The sequence below is a fragment of the Silene latifolia genome, chromosome 4 (genome assembly GCF_048544455.1).
Source record: "Silene latifolia isolate original U9 population chromosome 4, ASM4854445v1, whole genome shotgun sequence".
NCBI classification, from domain to species: domain Eukaryota; kingdom Viridiplantae; phylum Streptophyta; class Magnoliopsida; order Caryophyllales; family Caryophyllaceae; genus Silene; species Silene latifolia.
This window is the reverse complement of record NC_133529.1, coordinates 56,645,892-56,666,430: the sequence shown is the minus strand read 5'-3', so window position 1 is coordinate 56,666,430 and position 20,539 is coordinate 56,645,892.

Genomic DNA, 20,539 nt, shown 5'->3' with positions numbered 1-20,539 from the left:
CCCCTTCTTAATTACCCAATTACTTCACCTCACTTTATATGTAAGTCCTCGGCGTGTGTCATGGTCCTGATTGGTTGGAATGCATATGTACGGTCGGTAGAAATCGGTTTCATGTTAGCTGCATGCCCGTTCTTATAGGTCGAGTTAGGTGAGCGTCTTTAGTTCTTTATATCTCATACAATCATACTCACTTTGTGCTTAATTTGTGTGATGAGCGACCCATGAGAGTTCGATATATATGAGTCTTGCAAGGTTGACGGTTTAGTAGTTGAAAACATTGATTTAACTCGGTTGCACTTGACCTTTTGCCATTTTATTGATTTGTTGCATTAAATTGGTTTGGGTGGACAATTTGTAGCTAGTAAGTCAGCCCCGTTCCACTAGTTGTCTTTAGTTGCATTTATAGTTTGTTTAGGGACAAGCAAAGGTTTGGTTTGGGGAGATTTGATGCGTTTATTTTATATATGGTTTTTACACTATATTTACAGGCATTTCTATGGTATTTATGTGGCGATTAGCTACAAATGCCCCCGAATAGTCTACTTTGGTCTATCTTGTATTAATTGCAGGAATGAGCCGGAAGGAGCACAATCGAGCCTAAACTTGTCCCGTTTGCATGCATTTTGGTGGAAGACTAATCGGAGCCCGGAAATTGTTACCTAAGGATGCGTGAAGTGGTCTCGGAGGAAGCTTTGAGTTGATGTACGCTGATATATAGCTATTACGCTCCATCGACCAAGTTTGGTTGTCTAAACCGTTCGATCGAGTAACTATCCTATTGAAGACCTTCGATCGAGTGCTTTTATGTGCTCGATCGAGAGGAGTGTTCTCTATGTTCCTCGATCGAGTATTCATTGTACTCGATCGAGAGGTTTGCCATCTATTGTCCTCGATCGAGTAGTTTGATTCTGCTCGATCGAGAGGTTTAATCTATTACGCAATCTTTTAGCATCTTTCGGATATTTTAATTTGTAACTGAGAATAAATAAGAGGGGGACGACGGCAGTCAGAGCTCTCCTTCCTCTCTCATCTCTTCTCTTCTCTTAGAACTTTACTCTTTAGACCTAAATTCTCGATTGCTCCCATCTATCCTTTGTTATCGGTATTTCTGATCCTTAATTCCTTTACTAATTATTATTGCAATATTTATTTCTTGTTTCTATTCATCTTTTCTCTTTTACTCTTTCTCTTATCTTTGTTAGCAATTTATTTATCATGTTTAGTTTAATTGTTATGGTTATTGTTACTATTCTCTCAACTCTAATTATGCGTAGCTAATCTTCTATGTTAGGACAAATGGGAGCCATGGTGATTAGGGAAATTATGAATAGCTGAATAGGGCTTGGTACAAATTAGGCATGTGTTGTTAATCATTGCATTTAATAGCGATTAGTTGCTTGAGTCGATGCATTTAGCTAATTAATTCAGTACACCTTGACCTAGATCGAGAGATTGGAAGGGGTAAGACTTGCAATGAACATTAGGGCATTCTAATGAGAGTGAAAGCTAAGTTAGTAATGTTTTAGGGCAAATAGCGGACCGAGAGGACCTTTTCATTACCCTGCAGACCGAGTTTGTGTTGATCTATGACCCTAGATTAGAATCCTAGAAAACCATGGTGAACCGACTGTCCTAGCTGTTTCTCTCTATTTAATCTCGTTAAAGTTTTGCTCTCTCTCTCTCTCTCTCTCTCTCTCTCTCTCTCTCTCTCTCTCTCTCTCTCTCTCTCTCTCTCTCTCTCTCTCTCTCTCTCCCCTTATACCTTCTTAGTTTAGAACCAAAACACTCAAACCCCCAAGAAACAGTTACTCAGACGGACTTAGTTTAGCTTACATTTTGCCCATCTCCCTGTGGATACGATACCCGACTTTCCTCTACTACATTTTATAGAGACCGGTTGGTTTTATTTTTGATAGGGTTGTGACAGCCATGTCAACGCCCTTGATTCGCCCTCTATGGAACCCGCCACAGGAGGGGATGTGCACATTAAGGAACATGGGTTATCGCTCGGAATAGATGAGCGGGAATTTGGTGGGTACGGCTGCTGTCCCCTACTGGCGACGTGCAATATCTGTTGCGATGAGTATTCTGGCAGGACTACACACATTAGTGTGTAGCCAGGTGTGTGGAGTTGTGACGGAGTTTGGGTAATTTTTGTATTGTATCGTGTGTATTGTATTTTGTGTAATCAGTAACTGACCCCGTTTAAATGTTTTAAAAACTGTGGTGATCCATTCGGGGATGGTGAACAGTTATTGAGCAGGTATGAGATGGCTTACGCGAGGGATAGCTGGGATGGAGTCGCCACTTGTCTTTAGAGTCTTCCGCTGTGTCATGAACTAGTTTTCATTTCAGTTGGTTGAGTTTTGGAACATTTGTATCTACTTTATAGTTTGGTTTTGGTAGTGTAATCACTTAAACTCATTCACGTATTTTAAGTATGTTTCTTTATGGTCTATTTGATATACATTGCCTTGGGTAACCGAGATGGTAGAATTCTCATGCATTAGGTGGTCCTGGTAAGGCACCTTGGTGTATGTGGGTGTTATAGTTGGTCCTTTTTATTGTAAGAGTTTCAAGTAGTCGGAGTAGATCACTTAACTAATCAATAAAAAGAAGATTGGACGTAGGCCTTTGGAGCGTTGGCCGAACAAATTCAAAAATCGTTGTGTTGATCTCTCGTCACTTTTAATTCCGCTGCAATTTATTTACTTGTTCTTCACTTATGTTTTCAGTAAGCAACAGTCCTGAATACTGTTACTTTTGGTCTGTAGCCTTTACTCCACTTGCTAAGACAGCTAAGTAACAATCAGAACAACTGTCGCTTCCAGATTTCAGTAACTTCATTTGGCAATCGTGATACACTCTTAATTACTCAATTTATTTGATGTATCCACTTGTTCTTCATTTTTTTAATCAACTTAATTTAAAACAATAAAGATTAAGTTGAAATTTTAAAATAGTACCTAATTCACCCCCTCCCCCTCTTAGGTACTTAGAATCCTAAACTCTTCAATTGGTATCAGAGCCTCGTGCTCTTGATCGAGGATAATCGCCTTACAGTTTGATTATTGGGATATGGATTCCTCAAAATAATCTAAGATCCCGGTCTTTACCGGTGAGAATTTTGGATGGTGGAAGGTCAAAATGGAGCACTATATCAAAAGTGTCGATTATCAATGTTGGAAAATCATTGAGGATGGACATATCGTTACTGAGGAAACCGACATCATGACGGGTTTTTCTAAAGTCAAGGCCGAGAAGGATTACAATGAAAATGACTTCAAGTTGGCCGAGAAAACACGAAAGCAATGTCGATTCTTCAACGATGTGTAGGTGAGGCGGAAGTGAGTCGAATTTCCGTATGTCCTACGGCTAAATTAATTTGGGACTCCCTTGTACTTGCCTATGAAGGGACGTCTCAAGTTAAAAAACACCGTATTGACTTTCTCATGTAACAATATGAGATGTTTCGTATGTCAAAGGACGAATCCATAAATAGCTTTTCATCCCACTTTTCTTATATTATTAATGAACTAAAAGGTCTAAGAAGAGATTTCGAGTCCGAGGACATTATTCGAAAAATTCTTCGTAGTCTTACTCCCAAGTGGCAAACTAAGGTTACCGCCATTGACGAAGCCGGTGATCTATCCATCTTAACTCTTCATGAACTAATTGGATCACTAATGACTCACGAGTTTAATCTTGAGAAGAATTCTAGTGAATCCTCAAAGGGAAAGAGTCTAGCTCTAATGTCCTCTCCAAGCAATGAGGAGGACGAAGAGGAAGATGAATTTGCCATGTTCTCATGGTGTTGGAGTGTCCCCGACAATAATGCGATCACAATTGTCGATCATGATGATCACATGTTTAAATCTCATTTTTAAGAATACGTAAGGGATGATTCATTTTATAGTCAACTGATCAACATTAATCGGTAACGATTGACTTGCTAGAGTTTGACGTTACTGTCGTGGGACGGTGGTGGTCAGTTGATCCCTTAAGGTCACACCTAAAGGATGATGCCCTAATCTGTTAAGTTGATTAATTGTATGACGATACAAGTTAATCAATTCCTTAAAATTGAACAATTCAATTTGCGAGAAAGAATATTGATATCTTATTGTAATGGGATTAAATAAGATTTATTTTAGTAATTGAAATGCTTTATTACTAAAATTGTTTATTGTTTGAGAAACAATAGAGATAAGAATGAATGGTTATTTATAATTACAAGATGTTGTGAATTATAATTATATGACCCATTTTATTTATGTGATCAAGTATCATTAGTCAATTTGTTGTATGTAATTTAATTAATTTATAAAATGATATTTATGTGATAAATATGCATTTAATTAATTAATAACATGTAACATACTACATGTGACATATTGTATGACAAATGACAAATTGACAAAATAAAATGGTAGTCCATTTTATAAATATGGACCGAAATGAAGGTAGTAGTAGTGGATTGTGGTTGATTTATTTTATGAGATAAAATACTTGTAATCATACCTAGTCTAACTAGCTAGCATACCTACACATTTTGATAAGAACAAAGGGAAAAAGGGAAGGACCATATATTGGTCCTTAGACTCCCCAAAACCGGTACACCCTTCTAATGACAAGGGGTACTTTTGTTTTTGTTCTCTAATTCATTCTCTTTATGCATGTTTAAGACATTCACATGCATTCTTCTCACTACTCGTTCATCTTTCTCTAAAAACTTGAGAAATCTTGATTCAAATTATTCAATCACATTACTAATATTATTAATGTAATATATAAGTATTAGTAATCAATTTTAAGGTAAACTACTAAACAAATATCTAGCACATATTATTTAGTAGAGATAAGGGATAATCTTGGGTGCAATCAAGAGGAGTGGCTTCTATACTTGAAGTCTTTGGAGGATCATCCTAACATATGGAAAGCTCAAGAACAAGTAAGGTAGGAGACTTCACTTGTGCCCAAAATGGCCGAAAATAAGATGGTAAGAAATCGTTTTTTTTCATCTCCTTTTATTAAGTTTGCATGCATAAGATCATGTATTTATTTTATGACCAAATAAATTAATTCATATATGAATATGTATAGTATTGAGTTTAAAGAAACCCAACAAGTGGTATCAGAGCCTTAGGTTGTTTGCATGCAAATCGGTTTATGGTTTTTCCGAGTTATAAGATTAACATACAAAACTAATTAATTTGGATTTATGAAGATAAACCTAAAAATAACTTTGAATGTTAAAAGTTTCTGGTCCTAAGTTATTTTTAGGACATTTTGGTTTATTTATGGATTTTATTGTTCATTTTGTTAATTTATGACATAAAAATGTGATTTTTGTATATAAAATGACATTTTTGGACGAAAATTACTTAAACTTCGAATTTTCTAGTGGTTTTTGGATATGTTTTCACATGTAATACATACCGATGGCCTGTAAATTTCCATGTTAAAATAAGTTGTTTTGCTGGAAATATGAATTTTATAAGTTAAAATCGTATTTAAATGGGTAAATAGGTTAATATGAGTTATATTTCGAATTTAATCATGAATTTTTATTATGTTGTCAGATGCAATTTTACAAGATGTGTGTAAAAGTTTTGGCTATAGTGAAGTCCTTTTGCATGATTTATGAATTTTTGATGAAAAATCACATAAATAATGACTATAATTAGTTATAATGCTAAAACATACTTCATGACTAAAGAAAAACATCACATGTTGCATTTTATCATATATTTCAGATCCAAAAGTGAAAAGTTGATGAAAATAAATTTTCTCATATTTTAATGGTCATATTTGTTATAACCGATAAACCGCAACATTATTTTTCTCGATATTTTTTCGAAATATTTAACCTAAGTTTTGAATATTATGAGAGTCATGGTATTTTTTCCAGAGTGTTCATAAGTTTGAATTTCAAATTTTGAAATTATTTGAAATTATTTTGATTTAATTTGAAGTTTATGTTATAAAATTGTAATTTTAAGTCCATTATGAACAATGTTGTCAAATCAAGTTGAATTATTGTCAAAGTGTTAGTGAAGACTAAATTTTGAGTCCTAAGTGAATTAGGATAATTAACTTGAACATAAATATGAATTTATGTAACATATTGAGATTTAATAAGTTAAATCGCGCAAATCCGTAAAAACCGATTAATATACGATATTGGCTCTTATAAGGCGATTTAGCATAAAATTGAGCATGTTCATACATATTATAATGCTGCATTTTATTTATGATTGTCATATTTTATTTTTATATAATTTTTGAATTATGTAATTTTACTTAGTATGGCCTTAGTTTTTAGTCGATATTACCCGAAATGTATGGGAATATCGATTCGGTTGTAATTATTGTGATCTCGTATCACCGTTTTGTAATTTAATAGATTTATTTTTATTACAAATGTATAATAGGAAATTATGTAATTTTTATTTATTACTTTGTAATTTCCCGGAGTTTCCATGAAGACGGTGTTACCTCAAGATGCGTGCCAAGACCGAAGTTCAAGGGACCAAAGGAGTTGGTTTCCGAATTTGAAATAGTTTATTAGATTTACTATTTTAGGAAGGCCATACTAGGATTTTATTTTTATGCTTTGCATTTTATTTATATGTTGCATGCATCGCTAAATCGCCATAACTAAACATGCATTTTAAATCGAGTTTATCGACCGTGTCAATTACAATTATCGTAGTTCACCGCTTTAGTTCAATTAAAACGTGATAGATAATAAATTGACATGACCTCTCGCTAAATAAACAATTGAGACTTAGCCTTACCAAAAATTAGAAACCATGAAAACCTATTTCGTGAGGGAGTGCGCTCGGCCAAACCGGGGTACAAACCTTGTTACGTAGGGGAAGTGGGTGATAAATGTCTATCCACCGAATTAATGTTGATGAGGGTTGTATCGCCAAAGCGTGCCCAAGTTAATGTGAATTTGGATCATGGACACATTTATTCGAAATTTGGGTTGAACTCAACAAAAGTATTCTCGACCATAGCCGGATGTGTTTTGGGCTAAAGATAAATATTAATGTAATTTTATCGACCAAGAGTTATAAAAGTAGAATCGATTAAAGAGTTAATCCACCGAGTTATATTTATAAGGGTTGTATCGCCAAAGCGTGCCCAAGTTAATATGAATTTGGATCTTGGAATCATTTATCATAGTTGGGTAGAGGTCACTATGTAAATGTTTTACTTGTTTACAAGTATTATTATAACGATAAATGTTAGTTTTCATCATTCCGTTGTCGCATCGTTCTATTTCTTCACCACAATTTATATACGATATCATTTCGATTTTAGTTCAAATCTCCATTAAAACATCGTAACTAAAGACAAATATGAATTTTCTTCTAAAACCTCGTGTTATCCATTGGAAGGATCTCTTGTGAAGAGTATAGATAAAAGTTATTCATAATCAAAAGGGTTTTTGATTCTTGACTAACATATATACTTGAAATGGATTATTTCTCATGTACTTAATTGAGTTAAGTACTTTGAAACGTTAAATCATTTTGGTAATTAGATTTGTTAGAAATCGTAATTAACCAAAATAAAGCAACCACTTCAATGAAAGTTTTAAGACTAAACGATTGAATTGAAGAGTAGTCTTCATAAGATTCAACTTTGCTTCTCTAAGTAAAGATTCATTGAAATGAGTGGGAGCATTCTCTTAATTGTTAAGGAAAGGACGAGGTTCAAGAAGTAAAACTAGAATGGTATTGATACCAGGAATGGTAAAAGTAAAGTTATTGAGAATAACAAATACTAAACCTATCAATCCCGACCGATAAAGTTTCCATTTTGGAAGTGTTGGACGCTAGAAAGGAAACTACCCCAAATTATTGAAGAATCAGCAAGTTAGTTGTGGGACATCTAATGAAACCTTCTTCTTTAAATGTTTATTTGATTGACATAAGTTTTGCTAGTACTAATTCGTCAATATTAGAAACCGGTGGTGGTTTTCATCATTGTATTCGATACATAGGATGATTAGAATATGACGACTAACATCAAAAGAAATGTCGAGAGATAGAGTCATTGTGTACTCAAACTAGTTTTGGGTTTAAAGTTGTACCTTAATTATGACTATTAAGTACATAAACTCTAAATAAGAATATAATTTTGTTATGATGCAAAAGAGGTTTCACTTTTGTGACCCATTTCCACCACGATTTGATGTATGGCTAGCCCATTATCAAAGTGACTATATTCTAAAAATCAAACTAGAATGATATATCATGTAGATGATACAAGACTCAAATTGGTATCCCAAGATTAAAACTTTAATTCTGGAATGATAAACGCAAAGAGTTACCGAGTACTCTTGAAACCATTAGATTGTTAATCTTATGGTATATGCGTATCTTGTATTCAAAGCAAGATGTCTCGTGCTTTTGGTTGAAAAGGAGATCGAGGATGTAAACCATTGATCCAGAATAGGTTGATCATTTTCTTTTACCAACGATTTAAGTTGACACTAATTTGTTCACTTCATAAGGTAAAAAGAGAAATCTTTGAAGAAGTTCAAAGAGTTCCAGGAATCACGATTTAGTCGTAATGGGATTATCAAAGTGAAGACTTTGATATAAGCCAAAGAAAATGTGATATAGTATCACAAGTTAATCTCTCTTAGCACGCATTATGGGATAATGTGTGGTTGGATAAAGAAATCAAACGCTATTCGATATGGTTTGGACTTTAATCAAGTTACTTTGAGTTACTTGATCCTTTTGGGGATTTTATCATATTGTCTAAATTATTTTTCCACTAAATCTAAAACGATTCATATGAGATATGAAATGGTAGGGTACCATGCTTGTAAGTTTTCACAAGATACAAATGCTCATTTTTCCTTACAATAATCACGAGTACAATGGGTTTGTGGCTCGTGAAGCTGTCTTCTAGAATACAAGTTTATTTCTAGAAGACAGAGTGGGAGAAAATATTCAAGAGCCACAAAAGAATTGTGTCAAAAATTGTATGTCACAAGAAACTGGTCTTTCTTGGCTACATGAGACGTTATGTGTAAAACGTTGTTTCTTCGAAACCTAGGAGGTTAAATTCATCACTTGTTGAAGATAATGAATTCATGTTACTTTTAAGAAAGTAAAGAGCTTACAACTTACAAAGAAATTGTTTGATTCAAGTTACTTCTGGAAAGTAATGAATATATGACTTACATGAGAGTGTTTAAGTCACAACTCAATACAAGGCTTATAGCCATGAAAATCCGAAATAAATTCCAAGTGAATTGTTAGATATCAAAGATTGATTGGTGGCAAAGGGTTTTGCACTAGTTGAAATGCTTAAGTCAATTTGGATCTTCTTAGGGATTGTGTTTCATTATGATGATATACATATAGCGAGTGAATCTAAAACCCACTTCTTCAATAAGAAGGAATGTATTCAATACATGTCTTGAGTTTTGTAGATTCTTGCAATCCTAAGATAATGTGAAACTTAAGATAGGGTCTTAAGTAGGACATCAATGAGTTGGAATCAATGTTTTGATCATGTTATAAAACTTTTCTCGATAAGTCGAGAAGTTGTGTTTATACATGGAGTTTAGTGGGAGTTACGGAAATTTTAATTAGTCTAATATGTGGATGATATATTGATCATTGGGAATGATTTAATACTTGGAGAAATATAATACATCTTTAATATCCAGATTTATGTAGATAAATCCACATGATATTAGCGTCAAATAAGACGTCTTATGTTGATAAGATTCATGACTAGTTCAATCAAGTTGAACATATTTGATTGATTCCATTTGCTTCCGCTGCCGGATCAATTAAATGAGTAATGATGTATAGTACTTCATATACTTTGAGTATGATGAATTGTTTTAAAATCGAATTTAAGTAATAGTTATAAAATAGCCATATAGATTATTCTTAAGTGCTTGAAGAAGCATTAAGGATGGAAAGTTAAGTGTTTTTGATGCAATTCACAAATTTGTGTAAGGGCTTACACTAATGACTGTTGAGATTGCATAAGGTTTTGGACAAAAAAAACATATTCGAAACACCTAAAGATGGTTAAGGAACCATTGTGGCCATGTTATTTAAGAAATGGATCGTTCTAGGCAATAAAGAACAATGAGAGATGCTTACAACGGAAATTAAGTACACTTGCAATCATGAGATGTGCAAGAGGATGGATCCCGCACACTGTGAAAACAGTGGGAGCTATTCTAAGGCTAGAGAGCTTATGTCTAGATTGGATCTAGACACGTACTCGGAAAGTTTTGTAATGCAAATGTATACATTACAAAGGAAAACGAGTATGTAGTAAGGTTAAGTAAGGTACAAGAAGTTGATAAAACCTACTAACCAAAGCCTTCTCATAGGCTTAACATGATGAGTCATGTCATTTCAATTGGATTGAGATGAACAACTACATACATGATCAAATTGGATTATAAGAATATGAAGTAGTAATCAGGTATTGACTATTCATATGTGATAATCACATTTGTCGTTCGAGTTTTTATCTAAAAACTCCTTTTATACTTTGTTACATCCAAACGGGTTGTGGAGACAATATTGAACCCCGTTAAAGTGAACCCGGATTAACATGGTATTTGCCCATAATCACTTGTATGAGGTGACGTCTCGAAGTGACTAGAGTGTGATGCGATTGATGGCAAGTTCAAGTGCCATAGAGTCATGTGAGATGACTAGTCGATCACATAGGCAAACTGTTAGGAACACTCTGTCGGGCAGTGACCGCTTATAGAGTTCTGGCAAGTTTATAAAGCCTGGTCGTGGCGAGAGCTACTATAGTATTCTAATGAGTCGATTCTTTTGACTAAAGACTGTTCGCCTAAGGTGGCACGGTTTCAGATTAACTTTGATTTATGTTACTACGACCTTCGTAAATGGGGTCAAATGGGCATATTTTGGGTTATGTTGGCTGTGGCTAGTCGAAGGGAATAGTGCGATAGGAATTGTCCACCCCCTTGTCAGGGTTAAAACAATATCTCAGGGCCACTCGAGGAGTAATGAACTGGAAATGCGTGGCCACGCTCGGAAGGTATCTATGGTAGATAAATTCCGGTCAATCAGTTATTCTCCAGATCGAGCAAACCACTCTCGATATGATCACTTGCAAGTACGACCCGAAAGACACCTTGCATTGAGTGGGAGATAGTAATAGGACAAGAGAATTGGTGACTAGGGATGTCAATGGGGCGGGGTGGGTGCGGAGGAGGGGTAACCCGCACCCGCCCCGCGAGTCTATAATGCGTACCCACACCCGCCCCGCGACCCGCGGCGGGTTGAACTTTTCAAACCCGTCCCCGCCCCGCGGGGACCCGTTGACCCGCCAAATTACCTATCTCCTCATAAACAATTTTTAAAAATATAAATCTAAAATCTAAAATATACTAGTCGTACTACTTATACAAATAAGTTTTCGCAAAATATACATTCAATAAACTAGTACACAAGTTTTTCAAACCATGAAAAAGTTTTACAAACAATGAAACGCATGTCCAAAGTAAACAAAGCTGCTTGATCAAATTAACAGAGCTTCACTCATTGTTCCCTCAAATCATCTAAAGCTCCGTTAGCATTCTTACCAAGTATCATTGGTTTGGGCTTTTTATCCTCTTGTTATAATTTTCTTTTATTATTATAGTATAATTACTACTACTTATTATAGGTGGGTTGGTGATTTGGAGATGAGTGAGGCGGGTATAAGCGGAGCGGGGCGGGCGGGGTGGGTGTGGGGCGGGGTGGGTATGGGGCGGGTTTCATGTGATACCCATCCCCGCCCCACGACCCGCGACGAATGATACTTTTGAAACCCATCCCCGCCCCATGACCCGTCAAATCATTACCCGCGCCCGCCCCAAGTGGGGCGGGTGCGGGGCGAGACCCGCCAAAACCCGCCCCAATGACATCCCTATTGGTGACGCACACTTGTCGAGGACAAGTGGGAGATTGTTGGAGTGTCCCCGACAATAATGCGATCACAATTGTCGATCATGATGATCACATGTTTAAATCTCATTTTTAAGAATACGTAAGGGATGATTCATTTTATAGTCAACTGATCAACATTAATCGGTAACGATTGGCTTGCTAGAGTTTGACGTTACTGTCGTGGGACGGTGGTGGTCAGTTGATCCCTTAAGGTCACACCTAAAGGATGATGCTCTAATCTGTTAAGTTGATTAATTGTATGACGATACAAGTTAATCAATTCCTTAAAATTGAACAATTCAATTTGCGAGAAAGAATATTGATATCTTATTGTAATGGGATTAAATAAGATTTATTTTTGTAATTGAAATGCTTTATTACTAAAATTGTTTATTGTTTGAGAAACAATAGAGATAAGAATGAATGGTTAATTATAATTACAAGATGTTGTGAATTATAATTATATGACCCATTTTATTTATGTGATCAAGTATCACTAGTCAATTTGTTGTATGTAATTTAATTAATTTATAAAATGATATTTATGTGATAAATATGCATTTAATTAATTAATAACATGTAACATACTACATGTGACATATTGTGTGACAAATGACAAATTGACAAAATAAAATGGTAGTCCATTTTATACATATGGACCGAAATGAAGGTAGTAGTAGTGGATTGTGGTTGATTTATTTTATGAGATAAAATACTTGTAATCATACCTAGTCTAACTAGCTAGCATATCTACACATTTTGATAAGAACAAAAGGAAAAAGGGAAGGACCATATATTGGTCCTTAGACTCCCCAAAACCGGTACACCCTTCTAATGACAAGGGGTACTTTTGTTTTTGTTCTCTAATTCATTCTCTTTATGCATGTTTAAGACATTCACATGCATTCTTCTCACTACTCCTTCATCTTTCTCTAACAACTTGAGAAATCTTGATTCAAATTGTTCAATCACATTACTAATATTATTAATGTAATATATGAGTATTAGTAATCAATTTTAAGGTAAACTACTAAACAAATATCTAGCACATATTATTTAGTAGAGATAAGGGATAATCTTGGGTGCAATCAAGAGGAGTGGCTTCTATACTTGAAGTCTTTGGAGGATCATCCTAACATATGGAAAGCTCAAGAACAAGTGAGGTAGGAGACTTCACTTGTGCCCAAAATGGCCGAAAATAAGATGGTAAGAAATCGTTTTTTTTTTTCATCTCCTTTTAGTAAGTTTGCATGCATAAGATCTTGTATTTATTTTATGACCAAATAAATTAATTCATATATGAATATGTATAGTATTGAGTTTAAAGAAACCCAACACATGGAACATAGTGGGAATGCTAAATGGCCAAGGAAATAGAAGGTTCAATAATAACTACTCGAAAAAACGATTTCCTAAGAAACGATCCACTTCTACTATCGGATGCTTCAAATGTGGTGATAAAACTCACCAAATCAAAAAATGTCCAAAGTGGGACGAAATCAAATTAAAGGATAAGCATGAAAAAACTAAGAAGGAATACAAGCATAAGGTCATGTCCGCCATTTGGGGAATGTCCGACTCCGAGGACGATGAACCCATCGAGGAGGAACTAGAGGCAAAAATGTGTCTTACGCATCATCTCAAAAACAAAGTCTCTAAATCCCCCAAAATTGAACATCTTAGATGTCTTATGGCGCATCCCGATGATTCCGACTTGGATTTCGACAATGAGGTAAAACATCTTAAAGCCAAGTTTAGGACGTACTCCAAAGAGAAAGTATGTAAGCTTCTTGACAAACTCTTTGATAAGTGTCGTTCATAAACCGAAAAGTTAGATGTCATGCAAGATGAGATACAAGAAATTGCTCAAGAAAATTTTAACCTAAAAAATGAACTTAAAGTAACAGACAGTGTCACCGTTACTTTGGAGGCATATGATGAAGTAAAAAGAGTAAACAAGTTGAACAAAGAATTGTCCAAGGAACTAGAGTGCCTTAAGTCTACTCCCAATGACTACTCTAATTATGCAAATGTCCATGATAACCAAGGAACGCGATGAGCTACAAAAACAACAATCTATGTTTAAAGGTGTGATTGATGACTTAGTCGATGAGGTAGAAGAACTTAAAGCAACAGTGTCTTAGACTGTTACTACTGACAGTACTAAGGAAACCTCAAATGAACTAGTCACTAATATAACAAATGAGAATGACTGTCTTAAAGTCAACATAGATGCCTACAAAAGGGAGATTAGAATGCTTCACGAAAAGTTTGTAGAATTTCAAAATGAATCTCCCGAATGTATTTCTTGTAGATCCAAGATTGTTCACCTAGATAGATTCATCTCTAGTCTTAAGCTTAATGTTCAACAAAAATCTGAAACTTTCATGGAGCTAAAATCCGAATATGTCATATTGAAGAAAGAGTTTGAAAATTCTAAAGAGAAGAACAACTATATCATTTTTAAAGTCGATGAACTAAGTAAGGAACTTGTTGAGGCTAAGAATGTATCGAAAAAATGGGAAGGAAGTCAAAACGTCTTAAATTTCCTCACAAATAAGTCTAAGAGATGCGATAGAGTTGCCGGTCTCTGTTTAAAATTGAAGAGTCAGTCAAACTGTTACATACAAAAGCCGGATCCAACCAAAACTGATTTTCGAAGAAAGAAATATGTTGGTCTTCCCGAGTACATCATTTGCAACTATTGTGGTAAAACCGATCCTGTCTTCAATGTTTGCAAGAAAAGACATAATGACATTAACAAGAACATTAAAGTTGTAAAACAAATATGGATTAGAAAAGATATTTTGAGAAATGTAAAGATATTTATTTGGGTTCCTAAACTCAAAGTCTAATCTTGTGTAGGGGTTGGTGAGAGGCCACAATTAGTACTTGAATAGTGAATGTTCTCGTCACATGACGGGAGATAGAAGCCAATTCCTCTCACTAGAAGCTTACGATGGTGGCAAAGTAACGTTTGGCGATGACAAGAAAGGTGAAATAATAGGCATGGCGAAGGTTGGTAAGTCATCTTTACTTTGTGTCGACAATGTGCGGCTTGTCAAAGGTTTGAAACATAATCTCCATTGTAACACCCTCATACACCAAGGTGTCTTACCAAGACCACCTAGCGCATGAGAATGCAACCATCTCGGTTACCCGAGGCATAGTAATCAAAGTAGACCATCCAAAAACGTACTTTAAGTAAATAAGTTTAAAGTGATTACATCAAAGCAACTGTAAAATAAAATACAACTGTTCCAAAACCAAAATCCAACTAAAGTAACAAATGTTATGACACAACACAGCGGAAGACTACGACTCTGACTCGTGCTGACTTCATCCCCAGCTAGATCCCGCGCGTATCTAAGATATACCTGCTAAATAACTGGTCATCATCCCCGAATGGATCACCACAGTTTTCAAAACATTTAAACGAAGTTAGTTACTGCATAAACAATATAAGACAATACAACAGACAGTTACACAATCACAATTCTCCAACTCCGTCACATCACCAAACTTCTGACTACACACTAAAGTGCGTAGCCCTGTCAGAATATCCATCGCAACAGATATTCCACACCGCCAGTGGGGGGACCGCAGTCGTTCCCACCTAAGCCCCGCTCATCTTCATCGAGCGAATAACCCATGTCCATTAATGTGCACACCCCCTTGTGACGGGACCACAAGGGGCGAATCAAGGGCGTGAAGCCACTCCCGCAAATGACTCCACTCAGTCGAGGGCGCACCTCGTGAACCACAGACAAACACAGCCAACCATAATACCAATGTAAACAATACCAAAAATAAATTACGATATAATCAACATGCCAATCATGCAAACAAACATCTTATAACGTTTACAAAATAACTGAGTAGAGAAACCCTACCTGAAATGAAATCACCAATTATCAATCACAAGTAGCAGATAAAAAAGCCTTCCTCTAGGAAATCACCTCCTATAATCAAATAACCATATAATCACAATCTATAACATCAACAATCCCCATAACCCCCAAATCACCCAATTAGGGTTTAAACAATATTAATCAAATGACATAAAAATAGTACCAAGATCTTACCCACAATACGACGATCTCAACGGTATAAAGAACTCCGAAATCCGACAACCCTAGCCCTTGGATTTGATAGCAATGAGAGGAGAGAAACTGACGTTGTTTGCTTTCTTTGTAAAAAGGTATAGAATTTAGGCAAAAGTAAAAAGAACTGACGAAAATACTTTATATATATATCTCTTCACGCGTTACTATCAAACCCGGCCAAAAACTCGTATAACCCGACATACTCGATCGAGTAACTAAGGTACTCGATCGGGTTGCCCCTACTTGATCGTGTACCCATCAGGCAGAACGTACTCCAGAATGCAAAACTAACTTACTAGATAGATTAAGCCCTACTCGATAGAGTACCCAAAAGCTCATAAATCTGAAGTATTACAGTCTTCCCTCCTTAAAAATGAATTTCGTCCCCGAAGTTCAAACCATACAGAAAAACAAACTTACTAACCCAACTATAACACAACAACACAAATAAAACTCAAAAACAAAACTTGAATAAAACTCACTATGACCCAAAACAAACACTAACTTTATTAAAACTGACCAAAATCGTACTAAAACCTTATGCGATCATCTCCTACCTCCCTAAAAGAACATGGTTACGTCCCTGTAACCACACATGCCTGATAAAAAAGAGACGGGTAGCGTTCCTTCATAGCTTCCTCCGCCTCCCAAGTTTCTTCCTCAACGTTGTGATTGGACCATAAAACCTTTAGCAACACTGTCTCCCAAGTTCTAGTCTTGTGAACCTTGCGATCTAGGATCTCTTTTGGCACTTCAAGGTAAGACAAGGATTCATCCAACTCAAATGTGCTCAACCTTTAGCACATGAGAAGGGTCACTCACATACTTCTGTAGTTGAGACACATGAAACACGTTATGTACACAATCCAAAGCTGGTGGCAAAGCTAGACGATAAGCAACCTATCCCACACGGTCCAAAATCTCAAAAGGGTCAATGAACTTTTGGCTTAGCTTCCCTTTCTTACCAAATCGCATCACCCCACACATAGGTGACACTTTCAAAAGAACCTTGTCCTCAACTTGGAAATCAATGTCCCGACGATGTAAGTCTGCATAACTCTTTTGTCGATCTTGTGCCGCTTTCATCTTTTGTCGAATCAACTTCACATGTTCAACCATATCCTGTACCATCTGTGGGTCTAAAACCACTACCTCAGCGCTATCATCCCAGCAAATCGGACTCATGTATCTCCTCCCATACAAAGCCTCAAACGGAGCCATCCCAATACTCGTATGGTAGCTGTTGTTGTAAGAAAACTCTATCAGATCCAACCTATCTTCCCAGCTACCACTAAACTCCATCACACAAGCCCTCAACATGTACTCCAAGGTCTTGATTGTTCTCTCTGTCTGCCCATCTGTCGTAGGATGAAATGCAGTACTCATCTTTAAGGTAGTCCCCATCAATTCATGTAACTCTTGCCAAAACCGAGAAATGAACCTCGCATCTCGATCTGACACAATATCCTTTGGCACTCCATGTAACCTCACTACATTCTTCCTGTAGCCATTTGCCAACTACACCTTACTCCACATATCTTTCATGGAAATAAAATGAGCTGACTTGGTCATACGATCAACGATCACCCATATCATGTTATTACCTTGCTCACTCCTCGTTAACCCCACAATGAAATCTATGGAGATAGATTCCCATTTCCACCCAGGTACCTCAAGAGACTGAATCTTACCTTGTGGTCTTCGCTGTTCTCCTTTGACTCTCTGGCAAGTCAAACATCTAGCCACAAACTCATCTGTCTCCTTCTTCATCCCAGGCCACCAAAACGTATTCTTAATATCCCTATAAAGCTTGTCACCACCTGGATGCACTGAATACGGTGTGTATGAGCCAATGTCATGATTATCTTTTTCAACTCTTCATCCCTAGGTACACACCATCTCTCATCAAACCAAACACTCCCATCATAATGAATAGAGAACCGAGACACTGTCCCCTTCTCTACTCCAGCTCTCCACTCCTGAATCTTGGAATCAAGAGCTTGTTTCTTGCAAATATCATCATAAAAATCCGGTTGAACTGTCAAATCTCCCCTAGCACCCCTCTTCTGGATCACATGTATCCTCATCTTGGTCACTTCATCTTTTAGCCTCATCAGTGACATAGCTGTGCATAAAGAATGCACACTCTTCCTGCTCAACGCATCGGCCACCACATTAGCCTTCCCTTCATGGTATATATTATTCATGTCATAGTCTCCTATGAGCTCCATCCACCTCCTCTGTCTCATGTTCAACTCCTTTTGAGTAAAGATGTACTTCAAACTCTTGTGATCGGAAAAAACCTTAAAGGTCGCCCCATATAGATAGTGTCTCCAAATCTTGAGAGCAAACACAACTGCACCCAACTCTAGATCATGCGTCGGATAGTTCTCCTCATAAGACTTCAATTGCCTAGAAGCATAGACAATGACTTTCCCGTTCTGCATTAACACACAACCCAACCCATTCTTCGAAGCATCTGTATACACCTCGAAATTCTCACTACCTTCAGGTAAAGCTAAGACTGGAGCTGTGGTCAAACGCTCCTTTAATGTTTGAAATGCCGTCTCCCAACTTTCATTCCAACGAAAACTGTTCTCTTTCCTCATCAACGATGTCATAGGTCTGACAATCATTGAAAAGTCTTTCACGAACTGTCGATTGTACCTTGCCAAACCCAAGAAACTCCTAATCTCGGCCACATTCTTTGGTGCCTTCCAGTTAGACACCGCCTCAATCTTACAAGGATCAACAGCTACACCCTATTTAGAGATCATTCGGCCTATAAAAGCCACTTTCTCTAACCAAAACTCACACTTAGACAACTTAGCATACAATTGGTTGTCACGTAAGGTTTGCAACACCAATCGTAAATGATCCTTATGCTCCTCCTTAGTCTTGGAATAGACTAAGATGTCATGTATTAACACCACCACAAACTAATCCAAGTACTGGCTGAAAACCCGGTTCATCAGATCCATAAACACTGTTGGCGCATTAGTCAACCCAAACGACATCACCCCATACTCATAGTGACCATACCTAGATCGAAAAGCTGTCTTTGGTATGTCTTCATCCCAAATCCTCACCTGATGGTACCCCGACCTTAGATCAATCTTCGAAAAGACACCAGCTCCACTCAACTGGTAAAAAAGATCATCTATCCTTGGCAAAGGATACTTGTTCTTCACCGTGACATGGTTCAACTCCCTGTAGTCGATACACAACCTCAAACTCCCATCTTTCTTCTTCACAAACACAACTGGTGCACCCCAAGACGATACACTTGATCTAATGTACCCCTATCCACCAACTCATTCAGCTGCTTCTTCAGCTCCTTTAACTTCTTAGGACCTATACGGTATGGGGCGTTAGAGATCGGTCACGTCCCTAGTTTCAACTCCAGACCGAAATCGATCTCTCTCTTTGGTGGTAAACCCGGTATCTCGTCTGAAAAATATCTGGAAACTCCCCCACCACTGGTATCTCAGATTCTATCAGTTCCACCATACTAGCATCTTTCACTTGGCATAGGATCAAAGGACACCCCTTCCTCAAGTAAGACTTCAATGTCACCGCTGCAATCACTTTGACTTTGGGATTGATAACAAACCCACGATAAGAAACACTAGCACCCTTAGGACCTCTTAAAGAAACATTCTTTTGGTGACAGTCTATTCTAGCCTTATACATACCCAACCAGTCCATCCCTATTATCTCGAAATCATCCATAGGAAACTCCAACAAGTCAACTGGAAGATCAACTTGCCCAATAACCATGGACACCCCTCTATACAGCTTCCCACAAGACACTAACTCCCCAGGTGGTATAAAAACCTCATCTTTTACAGACTCAAACACTCTCACACCCATAGACCTAGCATGACTTGACTGTAACACCCCGTAAATTTGAAGACCTTTATTATATTTTAAAAGTAATATTTTAATCTATTTTAATTTTATATTAATTTATTTGGAATAAAATTTATTTGATAAAATATAATCTTATTTTATTTTGAAGAAATGTAATTATTTTTGATAGTTTAGAAATGTTTAAAAGTGATTTAAACTATATTTAAACCTTTCCCTTTGATAAAATAGATTTCGGATAAAAATCGTAAAATTGGGATTTTCCCATTTCTTACGGTCGTTGGGTAAACAAGTTTGGATATTGGGCATATGAGTACTTAATCTTTTAGTAAAATCGTGTTTAAGAACTTTAATATTCTCGGAAATCGCGTTCGACGAATATTTCTAATTACTGTCAAGAAACCCCAAAACGTAAACAAATGACCCATCTCCCCATGCCTTTTGGCTGGCCACCTACCCTCCATTGTCCCCTCTTTCAATTCTCATTTCCTCCATAATTCACTCTCTCTCTTCCTTTCATCAAACACCAAATTCATCTCAAAAATCCTCCTTACAATCCCTAAATCCACCATAAATCCTTCATTTCTCCACCAAATC